Below are 25747 nucleotides of genomic sequence, written 5' to 3' on the forward strand. Positions count from 1 at the left end.
GATCAAGGCCCTTCCATCTCACAAGGCTGCCTGCTCAGACAGACCAGAGGCTGTGTGGAGGGTATGATCAGTACTCTGTGTCTGTTTGAGGCCCTGTGTTCTGTTACTTTAGACATGGGCAGCTCAGACTCCCAGTATGTCCCTGGAAGCCATGGGGCCAGCCTGAGAGCACAAGGGACTTCCTCTCTCAGATGGGCTAGGAGTCACGTGTGTTGGAGCCCTGTGATCAGCAGTTGGATCCAGTGCCCCTTCCTCAGGCTGGGGCTCATTTTCAGCTGTCCTGGCAGCTCCAGAGCCAGGACCCTTGGTAAGACATATACCCCAGGTACTCACCTCGGTGTGGCCAGGACGGAAAGCTGCTTCCTTGGAAAAGCTGTTATTGGGCCCGGACGCTGAGCTGAGCTTGGGTCCAGCATGCCATCCAGCCACCTGGACTGCACGACCACGGGCCAGGACTCTGTGAGAGGAAAGAGCTGGCATTAGATGGACACTTCACCACATTCTCGAGCAAATGGAGAGCTGTGCCCTAGGCAGGCAGGGAGGGATGTGCCAACAGGACAAACCCCATTTCCCTGAGTTCTGGGATTTTACCAGCAGCAGAGCTCAGGAAGCAGCTCGAGCCCAGCTACCCAAACTGCCAGGGGCCTGACCTTGCGCAGGCCTAGAGTGGCATCTGCTTTTCACTCTTGTGCCAACACTCTTGGTTTCTGCCTGGACACGGTCTATGGCTGAGCTTATGCCCAGTGTAGGTGCTTCCAGTCTCACACCAGAATCCTGCTCCAGCAGACCTCTAACCCAGCATCAGAATGGGTATTATTCTGTACGTTATACACACGCAGAGTAGTATACCCACCTCTGGACCGGCCTCAGACACCTTACACAGAAGGAAAATCCCTGACGATGCAGAATAAATTTGCGCTTTGATGGAGCACCAGACAACCTGACCATGTGGCAGATAACAGAGAGCTCTTACAGGACTCGGATGGGGATCTCGAGAACCGTGCCAAAAGTCAAGTTTCAGGAGTCGGAAGCTATGGAGATCACACAATGAGGAAAAAAATGCTACTCAGGTTGTAGTTCCTAGGAAGCAATGGAAGGTTCCTATTTACTTGTATAAACCTTATATATGTTTGTGCTTCATTCATTTATTTAACAATATTTCCTGAGCACCTACTATGTGCCAAGCACTAGACAGACAAGGTCTCCACTCTCATGAAGCTTATAGTCTTGTGTAAATAAGCAAGATTATTTTCAGACTCTTCATATACCATGAAGGAAATAAGTGGGGTGCGATTACAGAGGGCAAGTACAGGGTATAGTGAGGGGTGGCTGTAGACAGGATACTCAATCAAGGGTTCTCTGAAGAAATGGCCTTCAAGTTCAGATGTGAAGGATGAGAAGGAATGAGGGAGAGAGCATTTCAGGTAAAAGGAACAGCAAGTGCAAAGGCCCTGAGGCAGAAACAAGTCAAAGTTGCTGAGCATGTAGGGAAGAGTCCTGGGAAATGAGTTAGACAGGCAGAAAGAGCCAACTCTGGTAACTGTGGTTTTATCCTAAGGGAAATGGAAAGGGAGTGGAAAGATTTAAACAGAAGAGTTACATGACATTTAAAAAAAATGAATGAATGAGTAAACTATTGTGTCTATGGCAGAACTTGTAGGGTAGGGTAGCCCCCCCTCCAAAAGAAAAAATCTAGAATGACATTGTTATCCTTCCTGTCCATATTCTCTTTCCAACCCCCTCAATCCCCTTTCCCCATCATGACTTTTCCCAGTGTGGACCCCTACTGGTTACCTTCTTTCGACACTCTCTTATTTTGTGCTACAGAAGCAAATGTTACTAAAGACTCCGTGGCTCCAAGTCCCTCACATGGAGGAGCCAGAGGACAGAGGAGGCCCCCAAAGGTGTTTTCCTACTGTTAGAAACCATGATTAAGAACTGGGGTGTTTCCATTCCTCTTTCTTACCCACTTTGCTTAAAATATCCTTTTTTGCTTCAGAAGTACCAGGAAAATCTTCCTACTCAATTGGGGTTCAGGCTTAGAGATGAACACTTATTCAGACACTCTTAAAAATGGTTAAATTCTGTGGCAAAGAACATTTTCACTCTCTCTGGGTTGGATCTGGTGCTGGAGAGGGAGGGTGTCACATAGTCCAGGGTCAGACGTGGACCTCATGGGGTCTGGGTCCATCACGTGTGCGCAGGAGGAGCTGATCTAGTCCACAAACTCTCCATCTGGGTGTTCGGCCGAGCCTGGCTGATCTCTAGACTGGAACCCAAAGTGCTGCATTTTGGTCCAGTCCACTCTCCTTCTTGTGTAGGTCACTCTGTATCTTTAAGCATCTCTGAGCTTCCTCCTTCATAGGATGAGGAACTGCCGCAGGTGATAGCTAAGGTCCCCTCCAGCTCTGATCTTCTGTGACTCTTTGAGTGTTAATGTTTTCCAGCCCACATTCCTACTGGTACTGAACAATGCTTTCCCCCATGCAAACACTGGAATTCATTTATATCATTAATTAAACACTAAACTGTGCCAACTACTGTGGTAGGTGCTAGAGACATGAAGAATAAGACATAGCACTTAACTTCCAAGAGCAAACAATCCAGAGGCAAGGAAAGGCAAGTGCAGGGACAAGCACTTGTAGCACAACGTGGTAAGTATGATGTGTAGTGGGCATGATATGGAAGGAGGACTTAGTTTTGTCTGGCCAGATTAGCCAGAGACATATGTCCATAAAGGAAGCAACATCTGAGCAGGGTTCTTAAGGATGAATAGGAGTTCATCAGGGAAGAAGGAGAGGAAAGGCATTAGAGAGACCTACAATTCAAGAACTGCCAAGAAGTTTAACATGACTTAGGAAGAGGTTTGGGGGAGGTGAGAGGAGTATGTGATGGGCCTTATACAGCAGCAGGTGCCTGTGAGCTTGTCCAGCTCACTGCCGCGGCCCACCTGTTGGCTATAACTACCTCTGTGATACAAAAAAGCCTCTACTTTTAATCTAGGGAACACCAGGGAAGTAAGAGTGACTGTCCCTAGAAGTATTCTGGACATTCTGCTATAAGCCAGGATGGCCTCCAATCTAGATGATTAGAAGAAGAGAGAAGTTTGCTCTCAATAAAAAAACACCACAACCTCTAGGCAGACCTGCTTTCTTGGCAACCAGCTATAGACCCACCACAAAAGGTTTCCTGCCTCCATGTCTGCAACCTCTGGGTCACACCGCTTTGGTGCATGCCAGGGTCCCCTGCCAACCACACTGAGATGCCTGATTGCTATATTTGAGACCCTGTCTGGCATCTCCCATGCCCACGGCCTTCTCTTGTTCAGTGCAGGCAGAGGTGGTTTGCTACTAGAGAGAGCAATTCACTGTCCAGAATACTGACACATTAAGTGATTTTCACAGATATTACTGTCATTGTTTTCAGTCTCATGCTAATAAAGGTTGGGAGCTCTAAAATTAAATCTGATTTAAATATTACCAGTTTCTAATGCAAAAATATTAGGAACAAACAACCCAAATGCATATCTATTTTTAAAACCCTGTCTGTTCTCATGAGGTAATCACTTAATCAGAGGCTCTCACATTTGTATACATGCATGAAAATAAACCCCAGCTCATCTTGGGATCATGTTCTATTCCTTCTAAGGGCACAAAGGAATATTATTGACATCTGGCGTGTCTCTTCTAGACCCAGACAATCCTGTCCTGTCATGGGTTTCATGCTTTAAAGCAGTGATTCTCCAAGTGTGGTACATAGGGGTATTAGCAATATCTCGGAATGTGTTAGAAATGAAAAATCCTTAGGCTCCCCCATAGACCTAGCAATCTGTGTTTTAATCCCTGCAGGTGATTCTGACACACACCTAAGCCTGGAACCACTGCTTCAGAGGCTCCCACTCTGGCCCTCCTCCAAGTGCAACCTCCCCATGGGGTGAGGGATCCAGGGCTGAGAGAGGGTGCCAGCCCCGAGTCAGTCTGCTGCAGTGGGCTGCCTGCCAGCCCATAGCCTTCTACATTACAGTCAATATCGTGTCTTGACCATGCTCCCAGAACCCACGACCCCAGAACCCCTGACCAACCAGCCTTGAGTCAGCTCGAGCTTCTGAAGACCAGCCCCCCACCTGCCCCCCCCCCCCCCCCCCGGCCGAAGTTAAGCCTGTTGGTATGGCTTTCATCACTGGTATGATGCTTGCCTCAGGATCCCCTTCACTTTCTTAAGGCCCCTGTGATACTTTGGTCGATTTTGGCCAAGAAGCTTAAATTAATGGCAAATCTTTCAAAATCTGATCAATGTAGAGTTTCACGCAACTGAGCCTCTGCTGGTAGTTTATCAGGAGACAAGGGTATCAGCAGCAGCTGTGGCAGCCTTCTAACTTCAATCAGTGCCCTCCAAACTCCTCCAGGCTCAGACTCCGTGGAAGATTCTACCTACCTCCTGGCTCTCACTTTCTGCTGCCCTCCTCCACCCCCAAATCCTCTGTAGCGGCTGCCCTCAGCCCTGGCCACACACTGGAATCACCTGGGGAGCTTTATGAGCTCCTTACACCTGTCCCACCTACAGAGATTCTGATTTAACTGGTCTGGAGGGCTGCCTGGCTCTCAGTATTTTGTAAGGATCCCAAGGACAAGCCAGGGCTGAGAACCACTGCTGTACAGGATGAACAGGATGTTTGACATTGGCTTTGATGAGCTAGTAATTAAGAGAAATTATTGAGAAATTAACATAGCTCAGCAAATGAAAGTGCAGGTGTGGTAGCATTGTAGGCAATGAGGTGTGAGAATATAGCTTGCATGCTCTCTGGGGGATGCTGTCCCTATCTCCCCTGCTCACCTTACGCCCTAACTGTCTAGATATAACCGATATTTGTGAATTGCAAGGTTTTCTTTTTACTCCTTGCATGTCACTTAAAATGTTTGATATTGGAGGTATGGTTAGCTTATTTTTAAGCCTGATGGTTATTGGCTGACATTTTTAATACCAAAGATTTGGGGATGCCTAACCAAGAAGATCTCTTGGATGACTCTTCACATGTGCTTGGAAGCACAGGCCAGTCCCAAGAGCTGCTTACACCACCGGTCCCCAACCTTTTTGGCATCAGGGACCAGTTTCGTGGAAGACGATTTTTCCATGGACCACGGCGTGGGGGGGATGGTTTTGGGATGATGCAAGGCTTTGCATTCAAGTTCACCTCCTGCTGTGTAGCCTGGTTCCTAACAGGCCCTGACCACTACTGGTCTGTGGCCGGAGTTTGGGGACCCCTGGCTTACAGCACATCAAAGATGCTAGAACAGCTGGCATGAAGTGCACTCTCCTTTCTCCTCACTTCTACCTGCTAGAGGCCTGGGAGTTGGGAAAACTTACTAAAAATGTTGAGCTTAAGAGCCTGTTGTTGGGGGCATAACAATAATTGTTGGTGCCATTGCTGTAATTTTCATTACTGTAACCGTTCCCTCCCATTCTCTCCTCTCTCTGTTAGATCCTACTCTGAGCCTTACAGAAAGAGAACATTTAGAGTCTCACGTTGCAAGTCTGTTTTCCTAATTTTTAGTCTAATCAGAAGTTTTCTATTATAGATTACGATTGTGAGGTTTGCTGAGTAGGAACTCTTTTTGGGGGGGGGAATTCAATTTTGGCCATTTTGAGATGATTTGATGTGTTTTAACTATTTAGTGGTTTTGGCACATCCAATAGGAAAATAGTGCATCTGGCACCAAGGACTTAGGAAGACATTCAGGTTCAGTAAAACCACTATTCTTTCTCACTGGGAGTTTCAATACTGACAATTCTAAAGGGCCTTGCCACATTTCCCCCAAAAGGAAATGGTCCTATGGCTCTCTTGGAGATTCTGGGATAAATTACAAAATCTTCCCTAGTAGCTCCCCAGAGAGTCAGGCAGCTCAAGGAAGAAGCCATCGTGGCTGGTTGACCTTGAGCCTCAGAATCAAAGAACATTTGCTAGGATGGTGCATGACGTTCTGCTGTGTGTGGTGGGCCCCAGTCTGCGTGGTGCTTACCTGACTGGACTTATGAGCTGTGCAATGCCAGGACCACAGAGAGGATGTCATAGTGTGGGTAGTTACACCATCAGTGTGGTCGGAGATAAGACATCAAACAGAGAGCTACCTTCCATTACGGAGCTGAGAGCAGGAGATTTCTGCAAGAATGTACTGCTAAATAACAGTCGTAGTACAGCCCATCAGCTTAGTAAATTATAGTAATATATCTAAAACCTACCTTCAAGTGTCAAAAACAGTCCAATAATTTTTCAAACTTTTCTGCAACCCTAAGAAAACATCTCCTTGGTTCCAACTGGCTGATCCTTAAACCACAAGGAAAAGATCCATTTCAGCTCTGCTTTTGGCTTCTCCCTGCCTGTTGTTCCCATATTTGGGACTAAGAGCAGACAGAAGGATTGGGGAAAAAAGTGGACTCTCGGGTTGGCTGGAGTCAGGTTTACATCCAATAATACTAGCACCTATTGAAGTTTCCACCTGGGAGGGAATATGTACATGAATGAAAACAAAACATTGCCAGTGAATGCAAACTCGGATCCAAGCTCTTTATTCGATTTATTTTATAGGATTAAATGTCCTCAGCTCTTCTTGAGCTAACCTTTTCCTCTCAGTGTGTGGTATGTTTTCCAAGCAATAGGTCAAGCAATGTTACAACATATAAGTCTATAATGCAATTCGGATGTCATTTAGGAAAGCCAGACAAGCTCGAGATTCATAGCCTTGAAAAAGACCAGGAAAAATCCTGGCTTAACAGATACACAGAGTTCTGGAGCTTTTATAAAGGCAAGCAGTCAGTCTATCCTTCAATTAAAGAGGGATAAAGGACAAGCTATGGGACTCAACTGTAAGGATCCCAGTAAAATGCCACCCTTACTGGTTAAAGTGTCTGTGAGGTGAGGCCCTTTCTGCCTGAGCAGCTGGACGTCAGTGTCACTGCAAAAACAGCTCCACCTCAATGAGCCTGCATCCGAACCCCCTGGGCGAAACCCAGTCCCAAGGGCACGTCAGATGCCTTCTGACTCCACACCATGCTGGAGTGACAGCTGCCACCATGTCTCCAGCTCCCTTGTTCTTCTGTGCTGATATTTCCTGTCTTGTCTGCTGACTTCACACCCAGAAAATTTGACTCAAGGCATGAAAGAGAGAATTCAGCCCAGCTTTGCCCAAGCACGCAGCACAGGTAACCCAAGGCTAAGATAAGAGCTGCAAATAAGACTTCACTTCTCTGTGTTTGTCAGGGTGCTTTGCGCTGGTTCAGCTACTTCCTGTGTATGACTTTAAAATGATTCCAGTCCCAAATGGGCTCCTGCCACACAGTGACATACACGCCTGATGGGGGATGTCAGAATGTCACCGGGGTGGTTAGCTGTCATGAAGGGCTCTTGGGCAGGCATCTTTAAGTTTCTTTCAAGGAGTTCCCTCTAGCTCTTTGATTATCTCAGGAGGAAAGGCCAGGAGAGATGAAAACCTGCTGTCCCTTCTAAAGTCATTTGAGTCTCATAGAATTATATTTCAGAACATTCCTGGTCATCTAGTGTTTCTCCTTTTAGGTTTTACTTGACTGTGACATGAACAGAAGGGAAATCTGCCCTGGGGACATTCACCCCCTAGCTAACAAGAGGCCCACAGAGTGCGTCTGTCTCCAGAGACTCATAACACCATGGGCAATTAGACATTCACACGTGAGGGCAGTTTTCCCCACTTGATCACGCACACACACAGATCAGCCACTCATCCAGCTGCTTCTAAAGGGTAAGTTTAGGTTTTTAAGATTCAGAGAAATAGAAACTAACTTCAGAATCTCAGTTGTTATTTTACATAATTATAGACTTAGAGCTGTACAGCAAGGGCCACTGATGGCTCTGCAGTCCATTGGCTTCCCTTGGCAGTTTTTAGCTGGGTGACCTTTAGTGACTGACCTAACCTCTCTGCCTCAGTGTCTCCACTCCAGAAGCAGACTAATTATACCTTCCCCATAAGGTCATTGAGAAGATTAAACAGAATGCACACTCAGCCCAGTGCCTGGCACCTTGTTGGTACTATATAAATATTAGTTATTAATATCATTAAAGACATTCAGCTAAAATCTGGTAGCGGGTTAGTGGCAGGCTGGGTACAGACAGAAAGAGAAGCCCTGTGTTCATCCCATGTCCCCGTCTGGCTGTCTCTGGCAGGAAGAAATCCTGCTTTGCGTCCCAACCGTGGCTACAAAGGCTGGCTCTGCACGTGCTCAGTGGCCCTGACTGTGCAAATGTAGGAGGCTCAGTCTGCAGCTGCGGGACGATTATCTGCAATCATTTGCCTACTGAGATGCTGAGTAAGGAACTGAAACACTTGTTTTCGAAATGATCCATTTTCTTCATCCATGTCACAGTCAGACAGAGGGAGCTACTCTTGCTCTAACTCTAGTTTGGGGAGCACAGTGTCCTTTAGGTGCCACAAACACTTGCCAGGACCTGGAGAGTTAACAGCATCTTGGAGTGGGGTAACTGCTGCCTTCTAAGGGGGATACAACAGGAAGGTGTCCTCATGGTCAAATTTATGTCGATGATCCAGGGATTCGGGACACATTTAGACACATGCTAGATGGTTAACTTCTTAAGGTCTTAGTTTTGGGGTTTTTAAAAAAATCCGTGGCATTGTTCTGGGACTTGGTGCTTAATAAATGTTTCCTGAACAAAATTGAAAACTTTTCATGCAGCTGCACCAGTTTATTCAAAGTAAATCATTATTTTGGGAAATAACAAGTGGCCCTATTTTATAATCCTGGATACCTGGGTGAGCCCCCCATACATAGGTGGGCTGATAGGTGTGCTGCTAGGAACTAAGTCTCCTAGCTCTCAGCCCACCTTCCTTCCGCCTTCATCACAAGTGCTGAAAAGCACACACAGGTGTTGCGCCAATCCAACGCCGCCTCGTTTCCAGCTTGCTTATTTTTCTTGTCCAGAATTTCTTTGGAGAAAGCTCTGCTGGTAATGTTGTGCAATCCACTGGGATGGCAATCACCTCATTGTTTAGTTACAACCCAGGAAAAGATGAAAAAAAGAAAGAAAGCAGAGCGCACACATACAGCTGAGGGTGGAGGCTGTGCGATAATAATGAGAACCATTTGGTAGCATTTTACTCCTTCCTTCGTGCATCAGCCGAGCGGCTGGCACCAGGCCTCTGTCTGTGAAGGGGGCTGCTCCCCCAAGGCCTTCCAGAGGCTCTCTCCACCATGTCCGGCCTAGAGTGTCACCTTTTGCCCCCAGAAAGGAGGGGGCTTGGCTGACCACTCCAGCTCCCTCTGGGCCATGGCCACGAGGCTGTCTCCAGCTCTCACCTCCTGTCTCATCCCAGGCCCAGATCCACCCTGTGTGGTTGTGTGTGGACCCTCAGTTCTTTGCAGGCTCAGCCTCAACCAACCTCGGCGGTACTGTGTGAGAAGGGCTCTCCTCTTTGTCTGCCGGCTGTCCCCCAACTGTGTCCAGGACTTGCAGCCCTGGCTTTCTTTTTAACTGTTTCTACTTTTCATTTTATTCCACAGACCTAGTTTCCATATTCCTAAAATATAGATTCAAACTTTTCCTTAGGATAAAAACAAAAGTAAATGAAAATTTAAAAATAAAACAAACCAAACCACCTGCCCCCCAAACCACAACCAGTAGAACAGTGTATATGTATCTTTTCCTAAGCATATCTGGCTGGCACTGTCCCCAAGAGAGGAATAACCTCAAAAGGCACATGCTGTAGTTATGCACAAGTCCCACCAAGTGCTGTGTGCATTGTGCTCAGTAAGTCCTAGTACGTAAGTGCCTCACCTTTCTCTGCCCAATTCTCAAGTCTGATGCAGCATTTACACAGGTCAAGTCTTACTCAGATCCACAGAGCATGGCAGCGTTATCTCCGACAGCCACCTCCTCCATCACTGTGACTGTCACCTCCACCCGAATCGCCGCCTCCAGTACCACCATCACCACCACCACCACCATCTCCACCACCACCATCTCCTCCAACACTTCCTCCCCATCACCATCCTATCACTACCCATCACCACCAGCAGCAGCACCGCTTGCACCATTTTACCATCACCGTTACCACTCCCATCTTCAATACCACATCACCACCACCACCACCACCACCACCACCACCACCACCACCACCACCAGAGGACGAAAGAGCTTTCTGGAGTTAGAGAAGTCTGACTACTGTTCCCCAAGGCCTCCTCATAGGCTGTCAATAGAATCAGTGGAGCCATGAGAGAACCAAGCCTGGGGGTCATTTAGTCCCTTCCCGAGTAGTTAGATGAATTGTTTAGGTCCATGTAAGTGCCAGCTGAGCTGGGTTTGTTCACCACTCTATACAGGAAAGCAGTGCTATTGCTATTGCTTTCCTGTATGTTCTATTACATTTTCTAGCACTCATTCTGGAAGCTGTTCTTTATTTTCTTTCTCCTGATTTTTTTTTGTTAATTTTGTATTTCCAATAATGTAGATGTCAATATTATTCATTTTAGACCTTGATAAAATTATCTCCAAAGAGGAATATCTATGACTGTCACAAGGACATCTCTCTCTCTCTCTTTCTCTCTCTCTCTCTCTCTCCAGAAGGTAAATAATGAATTAATTAGGTACCTTGGTCCTCCAAAACACAGCAAATTCTTCCACTTGCCTGATGCAATGTGTTAAGGACATGTGCACAGTTTTTGCCATCTTGGAGTTTTTCTATGTCTTCACCCCTGAAGACAAGGGGACTTTGTGCTGAGGAAAGCAGGGAGGGGAAGCTCTCCCTGACTCCACCCGCCAGCCTCCAGGAGGAGGTACTCTCGTGACTACACTGATTCGTGGCAATGATTGGCTCCTGCTTGCAAGAGGGGAGTTCCCTGGGAGTTCCAGGCCAGGCTCTCTCCTGGCCCTTCTGTCCCAGCCGGGGAAGGGGCTCACAACATAGCTGTCCCAGGAGGCATGCTTGTTTCTCAGCCACTTGTTTGGACTGAGTGGGGAGCTTCTTCCTTCTAGGGGTGTGAAGGGGAGTATGTCAACACTGGAAGTTTGAGCTTGAGGTTGGGGGGAGAGAGAACAGGGGTGGGATAGAAATCCCCCAAAGAGTCCCCTTAGTGTGCTCCATTAGGCTGTTAGAGAGGTAGTAATTAGGGTAGAATTACCTACATTTTAGGTGTAAATTTAAATGGAATGTAATATGATGTATTAAAATATGTTAAGTACTTCCCTAGCATAAACTGTGAGTTAGAAATGCATACAATTACTACCAATAATAACATTTATCGTGTTTTATGTGCCAGACACTAGACTGAAAGCAGTCTATGTATTCTCTTTTAAAACACTTACTAAAAATCTTCTGAGGTCAATATTATCCCTATATACAGGCGAGGAAACTTCAACTCAGCTTACAATGGGGAAGTGCAAGGTCACCCTGCTTAGGGGATGCGAGGATAGAAAAGAGCCCAGGTCTCTCACTCCACAGTCCATTCCTCTTCACGCCCTCTGGGTTGCTCAAAACCTGACCATGTAAAGAAGCAATGGCTGTGTCCTTTGGGTTTTGTGTTGAGGTCCATTCCTGCTTCTGTGATATGGATAATGTATGGGTAGGATTCTGCATACAGTATTTTCTGTTCTTGAATTTCCTAATTTCTTTTTAGAATCTAGTACTGATTTTCTTATTATAACTAACATACCTTGTCTTCTCCCCTTGTCTGTCACAAGAGCTTCCGCATTTATAACCTTGAGGGAGACCACAGACCATATTCTCTTCTCACTGATGTACTCTAACCAGCAAGGAACAGATTCTTGAAAGACTCACTATTCTGACAGAAATGTAGGCACAGAAGATAGATGCTTAGAACATGCAGTTGTTTCTTACTGGGTAATCTATAAACATTGGAATGTTGCTACTCCATTTACTCACATACATTCTCTGGATAAGATTTACTCTTAATTGTGAGACTGGGTGGGGCGGGGAGGGGGACCACAGGCAAGACAGGATCTACTCACTCTGTGCTGGGGTGGGATTCTCTGTCAGTTGGCTTTTCGGGTATGAAGACCAAGCCTGAGGCTGATGGAGCCAAGTGGGGTCTGTTCGTATTTCCATTCATGGGCATGCACTAGAACACCATCTCATACATTTACAGGAAAACATTGAATATAATATCTTTGTTGAGCTTAATCAGAACCAGAGTAAAATTCCAGTCACCAAGAATAGAAACCTACCCTAATGATTTCATTTTTAGTCCAAAATATACAGTGTTTTCTCTGCCTGCTCTGTTTGTCACTTTCTAAAACAAGAAATTACCCAGCGATGACTTTGGTTTGAGGGATGGGAGGAAAGTAATAAACACTGAGCAGACATGCAAAGAGATCAAATGTCAAGGGTCCTTGCTGGACCAGCATTCAGAAGTGAGTTCCCTCGATGAATTTATTTCGCAGGACTCTGTGAATTACTCAATCAAGACTCCATTGTCCCAGCTTCATGCTCTCAGCAGCAAGTACTTCATAGAACAGAAGTGAGTCAAAGGCAAAGAAGAGAAGGTTGAGTTATGTTACCATTAATGTATTTTTCAGGCAGACGTAATTGCGTTCATTGTTATGGGTAGAATGGTCTTTTTCTAGAAGAATGAATCTCAGGCTATGAAAACAGACAGGACACCTAGGCAGACGAGAAGCTGCTTGTTCTGATTTGCCATGTTAACTTAAGTAAATGGCTTAATATTAGGAATCACGCTGCTATGCGTGCAGCAGATGGGTGGTTTTCACTGTAAGATCTGGGGTGAAAATCTGGCAGTCTCTTTAGCCTGCCAGCCTACTGCCACCCAGAAACTTTTTAAAAGAGACAGGGTCACTGCCTTCTTTTAACTTCTCAGGAATAGTTTGAAGAGAAAGGGGCAAATCAGAAGGCTCTTCACCAGAGAGCACTGGCTGTCACCTATGGGACAACAGTCACATTTTGGAAGACACATCAGAAGGGCACATACTGGCCATGAATTATGTGGTTTGGCCCTGTCCCCACTGGGCACCATGGGGGAGCTGAGTAATACTGGCGCTGAGTTTGGCCTTGGCTCTGGGGCTGGATCTGCTGCTTCTAATTAGGGGCCAGCCTGGGGCTGAGACCAGGTCAGGGAGAGAGGGAGAAACACCTACTTCCTTTCCTATCAACTTGGAGCTTGATGCATGTTTGTGGCATGAATGGATGTATCCTGAACAGATGCAATCAGACCAGCCCAACACCCGCCAGGACTGGGACCAGCTAAGTGAGCTGGGGTTTGCCCTACCCTTAGGAAACCTGATGTCATCATCGAGGGAAAGTGAAGATGTGGAATGAAAGATGTAAAATGAAAGATGGACCTAGAATCCAAGGCAACTGAAAGAGGAGGGGAGGTGGGAGAAAGAACAAGAACAGTAAATGAGAGGTGAGAGAGGGCAAGAAAACAACAGAAGGGAGCAGGCAAAAAAAGGAAGGTCAAGAGGGAGACCCAAAGAGCAAAGGAGCAATAGCAAGGAAAGGGGGGGGGCAGCAGCCTGAGAGAGGACCCAGAGAGAAGGAAATTGAGGGAAAAGGCAGAGATGGGGAACAGGCTTTGAAGATGGCCTTGGACTCAGCTTTAGTGACATGGAAGAAACCCTTGCCCAGATCACAGACCCCTGTGTTAGCCTGTGCTGCTGAGATGTGATTCCAGATTTCCCTAGAGAAAGAGCCCAAGCAATAGGTAAACAGCCACTAGAAGCTCCCCCAGAGAACCCAGATTTCACTGAACTGGCTTCTGGTAACCTTACTGGATAATCCTGCTGATACTTCAATTAACAGTCTATTAGAATACAATTTTTTTGCTGGAAAAATTCCATTTGAGCCCAAACCCAGTGATAACATTGCCTTGGCAGAGTGACTCAATGATTTCATTCCATAGGTTAGAACAAGGCCGTATCCCAGGGTGCACATGTTCAACACAAAACCCTTCATCACAGAGCTGCCATGCTGGGTGTGCCATAACAGGGCTTGAAATAAATGAGGTTGAGTGACCTCACCATTATCAGATTCAGAGAAAATGCCTTGGAAAGAAATGGTGAGCGAAAGGACCAAAAGACAACGTCGGGGGAATTGGGGCTTCCCACTGATGCTTCCATCCAGCTGGAGTTTGTTATAATGTAAACTTTGTTTAATCAAATCCCCTGTCATGAATAAAACCCCAAACCAAATCCAAACACAGATAAATGATGATATACTTGGATTTCACAGTGGGCTTGCATCATTGCTTCACCAGGTGCCATCCATAAATCTGGGGTGCAGGCCAAGAGAGCTGCAGAGAGGCTGTCTTGGGATGTGCTTCTGCCATTCTGCTCACGCCACTGCCCTTCCCCTATTACTGCTGCTCACTCAGTCAGTAAACGGGCTGAGGAGACCACGGGCTCCACCAGAGACCCACAACCCTTCTCTTCCCAGTGCTACAAGCGTTAAAGGCAAACCAGGAAGGCAAGGCACCTGGAAACCACCCCATAACGAAAGGGATGGATCAGGGATGCTACAAATGCCGGAAAGCTTTCACAGTGAGAGGGGCAAAAGTGGCTCTCCATCGTTCCAGGAGACACAACTGGGACGAATGGGCAGAACTGGGAGAGACACAGGTCTTCTGTCAACAGGAGGCTGCTGAGGATTTCCAGCAAAAGGAATAGGCTGCCTACTAAGGTGGTATTCCAGCACGAGCCATGTTCAACTCAGGACGAATAACTACAATGGCCTTTCATAAAGGAGTATTAAACTTGTGACTATTCAAATAAATTATAAGCAATTAAGACAAATAAACGGATGGAGTGGCAGGGAGGGAGGAAGGAAGGAAAGAAAAAGTGGATAACCGTGCAAATAGTGAGGGTGATTCTTGATTTGTCCTACAAAGTGAGTGTGTGAGGTGGAGGCCTGCACATACAACACTCCCCTTGGTGCCAGTTCCCATCGACCTCTCATTCTGTGAGCCCGTGTGTGAATTTAGCGTTACAGATTTGTATGTTTTAAATAATATGGCACCTTTGCAAGCCAACTACTTCATCTGGTGCAGAAAAAAGAGCTGTCTGTCCCCACACTGGAGGAAAAACTAGCTAGTTGGACTTAGTGAAAGGAGTAATGTAATTCTCCAAGGTGGGGCCTTCCTAAGGAGGTTTTGAGGGTGAATTTGGCTACAGTTCCCAGATCTCTTATACATTGACTTTAGAATACAGCCCCTGCATGAGCTCAGCCAGGATGACTCTGATAGGAATGTAGAGAAGAGTCCTATTGGCAGGAAGGGTAGGCAGATGGCCACTAACAGGTGGCTAATTTGGAGGAGGCTGTGGGGGCACTGAAGCAACCATGGTGGCCCCTAAATCATCCTTGACATTCTAACAAGACCCTGTTAGTAAGCCGACTCAAATTACTCGTGTCTTCATTGAGGCTACTACCACATATAACTGCTTATTTGGAAAGCCTAGTCTTGATCATATTATAACAAAACTAATTTTAAATAGATGCATATGTTAAAGACAGACACAGAAGGGAAAGACTGGAAGGAAATACAGCAAATGCTAGCAGTAGTTGAGCTAGAGGATTATGGATGATTTGTCTATACTTTTCCGTATTTTCTAAATGATTGCAATGAGCTAGGAATAGCTTTTATAATCAGAATAATGTATTTTAAAATATTTTGACATATTATATTTAAAACTATTGAAATGTCCATAGATTTTACCTATTAATTCCACTTTTGAGACTTAATAAAATAATCCTAAAAGAGAAAAAGTCATACTCATGAGTTTTTTTTTGTGTTTTTTGCTAAATGATTTATAATTGCAAAGTCAGAAGCCAAGTATCTTCAATAACAAGATAGTTAATTATTTTGTGGAAATTCTTTTTCACAAACTTCTCTGTAGTCATTAAATATGAAAACTGTGAAGACAGTAAGAACAAGAAGAAATGCTTGTGACCTAGTGTGAACCGGGTGAGGGGGAGACAGGTTAGAGAAGACTGTGTATGAAATCATTGCAGCCCAGGGAAGTCACACGTAAATAGGAACCAGGCCTGGAAGTAAATACCTAAAATGAAAACATTCGTATTGAGTGTTAGACCTTTGGGAGCTCTCCTCCTCTCCTTCATTTTCCAAGTGGTTCATAATGTTGTTGTAATGTCTTTATAATGAAAGTAAAGTCCATAAACCTTTCCATATGTTCTTTCTGTAAACCCTTCGGGTTTCGTGCCCACGTTAGTGTTTGCCCCATGGTGCCTAGTCTAAGCTGTTTCATTCCGCAGGGGCTCAGTCAGCGAAGCTGACTAAGCCACCAGGTTTACTCTGTGGCTTTGGGCAGGTGCGGGTGGGGGACATGCTCAACCTGTGAGCAGCATCTATTTTCTCAAGTTACAGTTTAATCACATTGAACAGAGAATAAGAAACTGCTGAATGGCTTGGGTGTCTGTGGTCACACTCCCTGTATTTGGCAGCTCTTGGCCATGAAGGCAAAGGGTTGAGGACCTAGATTCTCCTTTATCTGTTGTTGACTTAGGTGGTGCATACTCCAAAACTCACATAAGGTTTGGATATAATGTCAGCTTCTGATTATCTGTTATATGGAAGGAAAAAACTGAAACAAACCACCAGGCTGTTTATAGTGCCTATCATTTGGTTGTGTTCACTCCCAGTTTGGGGGAAAGGGGAGTAGGAGGAGCAGTAGGAGGAGGGGAACCACTAACATTTAATATGTGCCTGCCACTTGCCAGGCATTATACTCAGGCTTTTTCAGCGTGTTGCTCACTTACACTCATCAGACAAGGGAACTGAGATGCTGAGATGTTAGGTAACTTGTTGCAGGCCACACAGGCTAGGAAAAAGAACTATCTAGTCCCAAAACATTGTAAGTACCTACTACTAACAGATAATCCACAAAATGAAAAACATCACTTACCATTAGTCTAAAATCACCAGGGATTCTTTTATCAACAGTGGTTCTCAGCCATGAGTGCTTTTGACCCCCAGTGCCACTCCAGGGGACATTTGGCAACATCTAGAGACATATTTGGAGCCATAGTGAGGATGCAGTTGTTACTGGCATCTCACAGGTAGATGCTGTGGCTACTGTTAAACATCGTATAGTGCACAGGACCACCTACCACAGTAAAGAATCGTCTGGGCCAAAATGTTAATCAAGTTGAGGTTGAGAAAGCTTGCCATATCATAACAGAGCCCAGTGTAACTTACCCCGTTGAATTCACATCCTGTTCACTTATGAAATTAAGTTTCCATGGTTCTGCACCATTCTCAGTGATATAAAGTATCTGAGGTGCTGTTTACTGGTCATATAATTAGGAATCACTCAGCATATGTACATCAAATAAATGTGCATAAAATCTAGATGAAAATGCCAAGTTTAAATCTGAAATTCATAAAGGGAGCTTGTAGTGAAATTGCCAGCAAGAAATTAACAACTCCCCAAGTGTTACCAATTGTGGCTAACCCTAATCTGTATTAAATTCTACAACGAATAGCTAAACATTCACTTGAGTCTCAGGCTCCCATATGTAAAATCAGAAACTTGGCTGTTCTCCGATGACAAGGTCAAATCATGAAGTTTTAACGCTTCAGCTATGTCTATAAGCAGAGAGCAAATTAATTGATTTAGTTTGCTGTGGCTTGCCTATTTGGAGGGGAGCACACATTAATTTTGTTATGTCTATGGCATTAAGACAGCCCCTGAAAAACTAGAATGAATGAATTAGTCAATATTTTTGTGGTTCACAATTTTGAGGCATAGGGTTGTATTACTATTTGAGAAAGACTTAGAAACTCTGCACAACTGAAAAGGACTCAGGGATCATCTAATTTAGTCTTTAATCATCACGTAGTATTCAGTGGATGACCCAAGATGTGTCCAACTCCATGCTCAGTGCCATGGAGTATAAATCATGAGCCCTGCCTTCAAGTAATAATATGGGGAGGAGATAAGACAAATGCACAAGAAATACTTAGGGAGTAACTTGGGTTGTAAGTTGGGTTGTACAGATGGTCAGCAATAATGGGGTTCAGAGAAGGTGTATCACATAGAATTGTTGGTATCTGTTCACACGCTTACCTGTCCCATTGCACTAACAGCTACTGGGATGCAGGGGCCTAGGCACTTGTCTACTTTGTATCTGTCTTGGTGTCTAGGCAGAGGCTGACCTGTGGAAGCCACCTCATAACTGTCCATTTAATAAGTGAGTGGGTGATCTCAATGGGAAGTGGCCCTTGATCTTGGCCTTGAAGCCACAGGAATGTCTCAACCAGTGTTTCCCATTCCTGGGATGTCAAAAGAGGTTTGGTAGAGTGAGGGTTCCATGGCCAAATGCATTTGGGAATTGCTGGGTTAGAAACGGCTTTCTTTAATCAGAGCTTTCGTTCCATATTCTAATATGCACTGGGAATCCCTAAGACTCACTGATTTGAGGTCAAATTTATTTGATCATGGAAACATATGTTCACCAAAGATCTGGTAACATAAATTTGACTTGAGATACAAAGAAATTCATGTTGATAATAATTAGTCTATCCAAAGAAAATAGCTTCTTGAGTTGACTAATGCTTTGAAAACCAGTATACTGGAGCTTGTAGAATTATGATTTGGGGATTTTCTAGAGAGAATTAAAAGGAAGCCTATCCTTCCAAGCCAGGCCTGTGTGAAGGAAAGACCAGCACACTTTTTATGCTGCCCTTCAGTAGCTTTTCCAAGCAGCCTCCTGTAGCTCTGGCTTAGAGAACCCTGCTTTGGCCCGTTGACATGGCTTCAGCCTTGGATGCATATTTTTTAAAAATTTGGATGAGCCTTTTCTTACTACTCCCACTGGGCATGTACTTTTATTTTTAAAATGTGTTTTGCCCTGAACTGCTCAACTCTTGATAACTTCTCAGCAGACTGCTGGCCGCAAAGCCCTAGGTGACCTGGGGCAGTGACTGCTTGTTTTTCTGTAAATCTGCACTCGCTTTGATTTTGGTGGGTCTCCTTCTATAGCTTCCCATTATGAGGATCCCTTAAGGGTGCCAACCCATTGAAAAGGTAAAAGCAAAAACAGCTATCCTATTAAGTTTCTTTAATAAAAACTCTTCCCCCCCTCTTTTTTACTTTAATATATCTTTCAAATGTACAGTTATTTTTCTTTTCTGATAAAACTGAAACAAGTCTTCCAGATCCCAAAGGGTTTTTATTAAAAAACAAAGTAGTTTAAAAATAATTGATGGTGAACTGGGGAGTTGAGTAACATTCTATTACTGTCAGGAGTAAATACAAGCAGACGGTGACACGTTTTGTGAATTATTTCTATTTAAATGTTTGAGCCTGAGGATACAGTTGAAGGCAGTGCTAAATCCATTTTTGCAAGTAGCTTTGTCTTTAAGATAAATTTGTCAAATGATTCCTAGCAGATTGTGTCATGTTCTATCCCAGCGTATAATAATGAATTTTGCACCTGGACCTCTTGCAAAGGAGCACAGCCTCACCTGTACCTGGAACCTGGGGGCATGGGTCTTGAGGACATCATTGCAGAAAGACCCCCACCCAGTGCATTACTGCAGATCAATGGACGTGATTCCAAAGTCAAGGAGCAGAGTTGTTAGGTTCTGTAGAAGTGTGGCAGAACGAGACAGGAGCAAAAATCTGGGTGTCTGCATGGTGCTGTGGTGGGCATACGGAACACCTTCCCCTTCTAAGACAGACCCTGTGACCCTAGTTAGTGTCTCAGGTCTAATCAGCACTTCGGTCACATTTGCTTCTGCTGCTATCCCCAGAGCTTTGTTCTGACTACTTAGGCCTGACGGAAGGTCGCTGTGCTCTGCTCAGCTGTGACTGCACCTTCTAGTTTGGTCCACCACCCAAAGCTCCGTGAGGGCTGCTTCTTCTGCCCAGACTGCTAATGAAACACGGGGACCATCTCACAGAAAAATGAACAAACCCTTTGGCACGTGCCTCTTGTAAATGACATGAACTGGGCTTAAGTCACATCATTGTGTAGTGCTCGGCAATTGTTCGACTGAATTCAGCAAACGTAATGAGTGCCTGTGCCATGCAGGTGCCATATGCCAGGAAAGGCAGGAGTTAGGGTGGAAGAGCCTGGTCTGGGTGGGGTAATAAGAGAAGGACACAAACAACTAACCTGAACCACAGGATGAAAGTGTACTGTTGGCTTGCTTGTTTAGTGAACATATATTGACCTCCTACTATGTGCTAACTGCACTGTTCTACATGTGGGGATACAGGAGTGAACAGACTGGGCAAATTCTTGCTCTCAAGGAGCTTAAATTCTAGAGCGGGTGGACAGAGAACAAAGAACAAATAAGTAACAAAAGTCAGCTGGTGGTAAGTGCTGGAAAAAACAAAGCATGGTCGGGGTTGGGGAAGGGCAAATTGGGGAAGTGCTAGTTTGGTGAGGGACAGTTTGTCTGATGAGGTGATGTCTACAAAGAGACCCAAATGAAGTGTGGGAGAGAGTCATGTGGAAACGTGCCAAGGACGGCCAGCAGAAAGGTCCTGAGGCAGGAGCATGCTGGGAAGATGATCGCTGGGCAGAGGGGCAGAAGATGAGATCGGAGAGGCAGCCAGGGCCAGCTCTTGTAGAACCTGATGGATCCTGGAGAGGACTTTGGATCTTATTCTGAAGGAGGGAGAGAGCCACGAAAAGGTGGCGAGCAGGAAGGTGACGTGATATGTTTTTAAAGAAGCTCTCTGGCTGAGCCTACACAATGGGGAGCAAGAGTGGAAGCAGGAAGATAGGTTGTAATAATCTGGGTGAGAGGAGGTGATGGTCTGGGCTTGAATGGCAATGTAGGGAATGTGAGAAGACACAGTAAGTGGGTTGTGTGGAAGGAATAGGGGAACAGGATTCCCTCATGATGGAGAGGAGTGAGGAAGGGGAGAATTAAGGATGATTCCAAGGTTTTAGCATCCAGTTGGATGGAGGTGTGATTCACTGAGATGGAGAACACTGGGGAAGAAACAGATTTTAAGGGCAGAATCAAATATTTTGTAGGTGCCAGGTATTGCAGCAAATACTTTACATGGATTATCTCAATGCTCATAATAGCTCTACAAGAACAGTTGTGCCCTGGCTGGTGTGGCTCAGTGGATTGAGCACCAGCCTACAAACCAAAAGTTCGCCAGTTTGATTCCCAGTCAGGGCACATGCCTGGGTTGTGGGCCATGTCCCTAGTTGGAGGTGCACAAGGGGCAACCACACATTGATGGTTCTCTCCCTCTCTTTCTCCCTCCCTTCCCCTTTGTTGAAAAATAAATAAAATCTTAAAAAAAAAAACCAGTTGTTTTCTTGCACAAAGGAGGAAACTGAGGCTGTATATATATTTGCCTAGGTGAATTTCAAAAACTAACCCACCAACCAACAAATTCACTCTAACTCTGTTTTACCCAGATTACATCCCTTTAACCCAGAACATCTCAAAGAATGTCCATGCAACTGAGGTGAAACTTTGTAATCTTAGAGCAATTGAAACAGTTTATTAACTAGCTAGCATGTCAAGGTAAAGTTTTCTAGAATGATACTGCATATAAAAAAGACTTCTCCATAACCCCCAGATTTGCTTGTGACAAGAGGAATATGATTTGGGGTTGAGTGTAACTTTCTCAAACAAGTATGCAAAATTCCAGATATGCCATCCTGTTTTTTATTCCCATCCCATTTACTCAGGGATAACTAATGTTAACATTTAGGGCACATCCTTCTAGAATTGTCTGTGGTATTCAAATTTTTATACTACTTTAGTTATCTAGACACAGGCCTGGCCCCTTGGAGTGTGTGATGGAGAAGGGAAGGCCTTTCGCTGGCCTGGTAGGTAAAAACGGAGCTTGGCCCGGCAGTGAGGAGGTGGAGTCATGGCTCTTGTAATTGTCCAATGGGAGGGCACTTGCCTGGAGCCACCAGTGGTTTGCAGGGCAGCTCTCAGTGCTGGGCATCTGATTTCAATAAGCCTGGAGAGCAGTTCCCTCCTATAGCATATCAGCAGGCAGGCACATCGCTTTGTGTCCACAGCCCTGAAGCCAATGGAAAGTTGGTCTCATGGCGCTGTGATCCAGCTTGACAACAGAAGACAGTGGTTGCTGTTGGATCCTGTCCAGCCCCTGCAGAGGTCAGGGTTTGACCCAGAGCCTTCTGGAGCACCGAGAGGCCAGGCTGGTATTGTCCTTTATGATTAGTTGTGTTATCTCAATTAGAAAAAAGAAATCTATGGAGTCTGGATGCAGAATTCTCAAGTCTGGAATTCCGCCCACATATGGAAAACAAGGCCCACTCAAGGAAACAATGCTGCTGTGTTTGTCACCCACGTGCTTGGGGGGTCTGACCACAGAGCAGGATTTGCGCTTTATCCGAGCACTGTTCACCTGAGACTGATAAAGTGCTATCACTGGCTGAGTGGCAGCCAGTCCCCAGTCAAGTGACTATGGCAGCGAAGTGGTTGCTCACTCTCACTGTCTAACTGGAAGCACACCCCTGCCGCTGGCAGGGGTCCCGTGTTCACTGCGATGTTTGGATACTTATCAGCAATAAGATATTTTATTTAATAATATTTAGATAATGAATGTAAGAACATAAACAAATTAATTATTTCAATGTTAGTAAATAAAACATCCCTTCATGGCCACACCACATGCATTTATTTTAGCGGCGTTTTGGATAACCCTGGGCTGACTCTAGGAAACCTTGTTAAGTGAGCAGCATTGCACTTCACCTTGCCCTTCTCCAAAGGCTGCCTCTCCGCTGGTCCCCACAGTGCATGCCTTCCCCACTCTCTGGGCCTTCCATCCTCACTCAGGGCCTCTCTCCCAGGGCCCTTGTGGGCTTCCCAGGGTCAGGCTGCAGCTGGGCCACACGGAGCCCTTGTGTGAATTAGCAGCAGGTGCCCCTTTCTCAGGCAGATTCAGCTCTGTGCCAGGGGGGTAGTTTGATGAACAGAGCCCTGACTCAACCCCTCGGCTAGATGCCCTATACAGGACACAACTCGCACAACTGCCATGGGGATGGCCCATAGCGCCCCCCCCCCCCACCCCACTGATGACTGGACAGGACTGGCCTGCAGACTTCCTCACAGACTGCAGTGTCTGGCCTGGGCTCCCCAATTATTGCACAGGGCCAGGGGGTCAACAGACACCCTTGGGCCCCAAGTCAGTCTCAGGAAAGGAACAGGGAGGGCATGTAGCTTCTCTGTGGGGCAGCTAGGGGTCTGTTATCACATCTACCTGCCTTTTGTCTGCATTACCGGGGGTTGCTCGCCCCGTGCCAACCCCTCTCCTCACACCTGTGATCTCCAGCTGCCCTCTCTCCTTTGTCTCCTCTGCACTCTAAATACACAGCACCTGCAAACAGCAACCACCCCAGCACCCCCACCTCCCAGTGCCCTGGCAGCCCACCTGCTGGCCCCTACGCTCCCGAACACACCCCCTTTGGGGAGCCTTTCTCCCTGAGCCCTCTCCCAACTGAGTGTGCAGCTTGATAATCTGAGAGTGAATTCAAATCTAGGTGTTAGAAGCTGGTAATGCCACCCTGACCACTCTTGGGTGTGCTTTTAAGGGAAGGCTCCCTGAGAGTCATTGTCAACCAGGTGGTGGTGCCCAGAGAGGTACTAACAGCAGAGAATGTTGGGGAACTTCACGGGACCCCCACAGAACAGTCAGTGAACATTCCCTGCATGTTCACTGAGAATCCTGGTTCAGAGAATTACTGGCATCACTCAACTTTCAAATCTGAATAGAGATCAAGCTAGTAAGGGGTTGAGCTTGCAGAGGCTAGGGCAGGGGGTGGGGGTGGTAGACAGGGGTACCTTCCCCAGCCAGGACAGCTAGTCTTGATCAGTGAGAGTCCCTGGCTCCTGCCCAGGAGCTGAGAGATGATCAGAGGGAAAGCAATAATTCTGTTGATTTGGAGAGCTCAGCTTCTTTTCCCAACCAGACCCTATGGCCGGTCTATTCCTTCAAGATTCTCCATCTCCCCGCCCTGCCTGACGGCCTCGTGGGTACCCTGCACCACTGTCCACTGTCACTGTTTGCTCCCCCCCACGTTCTGTGTGCACAGAAGACACTCTGCACACACACAGGTGCACACACACCCCTGAAACAAAGGTGCTTCCATTACAAAACCCTACCTCCAGGATGCCCACCCATCCTTGCTTCCTGCCAGTCTTTGTAAGAGCTCAAAACTTTTTATTTGGCAAATCTCTTCAGAGTACAACGGTTCAGTGGGAGGGCAAGGTCCATAGAACCCATTGTTTTTAAACTAGATCAAATCGTGTATATTGTAAGCTCTGACCTCCACTCACCTGGTGTTTCCTGAGCCTAGAAACCTACTGCAGGAAACAGCAGGGGCGTCATCTCCTGATCTCGTGCCCTTGGCTGGGCTGTCAGCCCTGGTTACTGTGCCCCGAGCAGCCCGAGTTATATTAAGGAAGAACAATGTCAGCCTGGTGGCCTCAGCCAGGCCCCAAATTCCTGAGGGGTCAAAGCCTGGCTGGAGATCCGCCTGGCTGGGTGTCTCCTCCAGTGCTGGGCATGCGTGGGCGGTTGATAAATATCATTAGATGGCAAGGGGTGACAGAGATGGCAAGAAAGGGCTCTTTCTTAGTTGCTTGCTAATAACTTGCTGGGATGGCCTGGATCCTGGGAGAAGCCAGATGGCCCAGGGCCCGAAATAAACAGCCCTAGGGCCCAGGTCCCTTGTTGACAGTGCCTTTCTGGGAACAGGTTCTTGATGGAGTTTCAGCAGGGAACTAGACATTTGGCTTAAAGGGTAGAGTCTGTGCTGCCCACAGGTAGGCAGCAGGTGAAATGTATGCAGCCTGTGTGGCGTTGGTAAATGACTTTCTAAAGGCAGGGGAGGGTGGCCTGATTTGTAGCATCTACTGCTTTCTGAGACGTAAGTACTCCCACCATGGCCAATTTCAAGCTACCAGCGTGACCTCACTGAGTGTGGATTTGGAAAGAGAAGTTCACAATGGAGCAAGTGTGAACCCATATGAGTGATTGCTCCTGTGTGCCCCTGTCTGAAACATTTTCCAGGGTGAGAAAGGAGGAATTCCTTTTATCTTTGGAGTACCTCTGTTTCTCCTCCTGTCTACCTTTCAGATATCAAATGAACCATGCCTTCCTCCAGGAAGCCTTCCCTGCCTGTCTAATACACCCTCTCGAACAACATGTGGATCTTTCACATATAGCACCGATCAGAGTGGAGACTTCCCCTAACTGTGCGTGGTGACTGGTCACTGTCTCCCTGACTAGTCTGTGAACCCTGTGAGGGAGGGAACTATATACGGTTTTTGTCCCTCTGGTCACGGGTGCCTAGCATGGCTCCTGGCACAAAGTTGGTGCTTGATAAATGGCTGATGAGAGAATGAAACAGAGAAACAGACCTGAGCTGGGCCTTGCTGCTAACTCTGGTTTTGGATAAGGTACTTCATCCACCAGTTTTTTGGTTTTCTTTCCTTATTTTTTCCCCCATTTTTAAAAAAGGACTGCCTCATTTCCCATGATTCATTTGACACTAGGATTCTATGGATCTTTGAATCAGAATGGTTGGCGAGGATCTTGAATGTCTACAGCTGCCTCAGCTGTGCCTCTACTTTGTGTGTGTGGTTACACGTGCATATGTGTGCGTGGGGTGTGTGTGTGTGTGTGGTAGAGGGTGAACAGGGGCAGACAGAAGAAGCATGCAGAAGGGGAGAAAGAAAATTTTATGATGAAAGGCCTTTGTTTCCT

General features: G+C 46.1%; 1 protein-coding gene across 1 annotated transcript in view; it reads right to left on the minus strand.

Moving 5' to 3' along the window:
- Window positions 1-25747, minus strand: part of NGF (nerve growth factor) — a 48075-nt gene that overhangs the window by 6572 nt on the left and 15756 nt on the right. Inside the window, exon 2 of the mRNA XM_024570407.4 lies at window positions 334-457. The gene's annotated coding sequence lies outside the window, so the exon portion shown is untranslated. The remainder of the gene's footprint in view (window positions 1-333; window positions 458-25747) is intronic.

Source organism: Desmodus rotundus, chromosome 12 (genome assembly GCF_022682495.2).
Source record: "Desmodus rotundus isolate HL8 chromosome 12, HLdesRot8A.1, whole genome shotgun sequence".
NCBI lineage: Eukaryota > Metazoa > Chordata > Mammalia > Chiroptera > Phyllostomidae > Desmodus > Desmodus rotundus.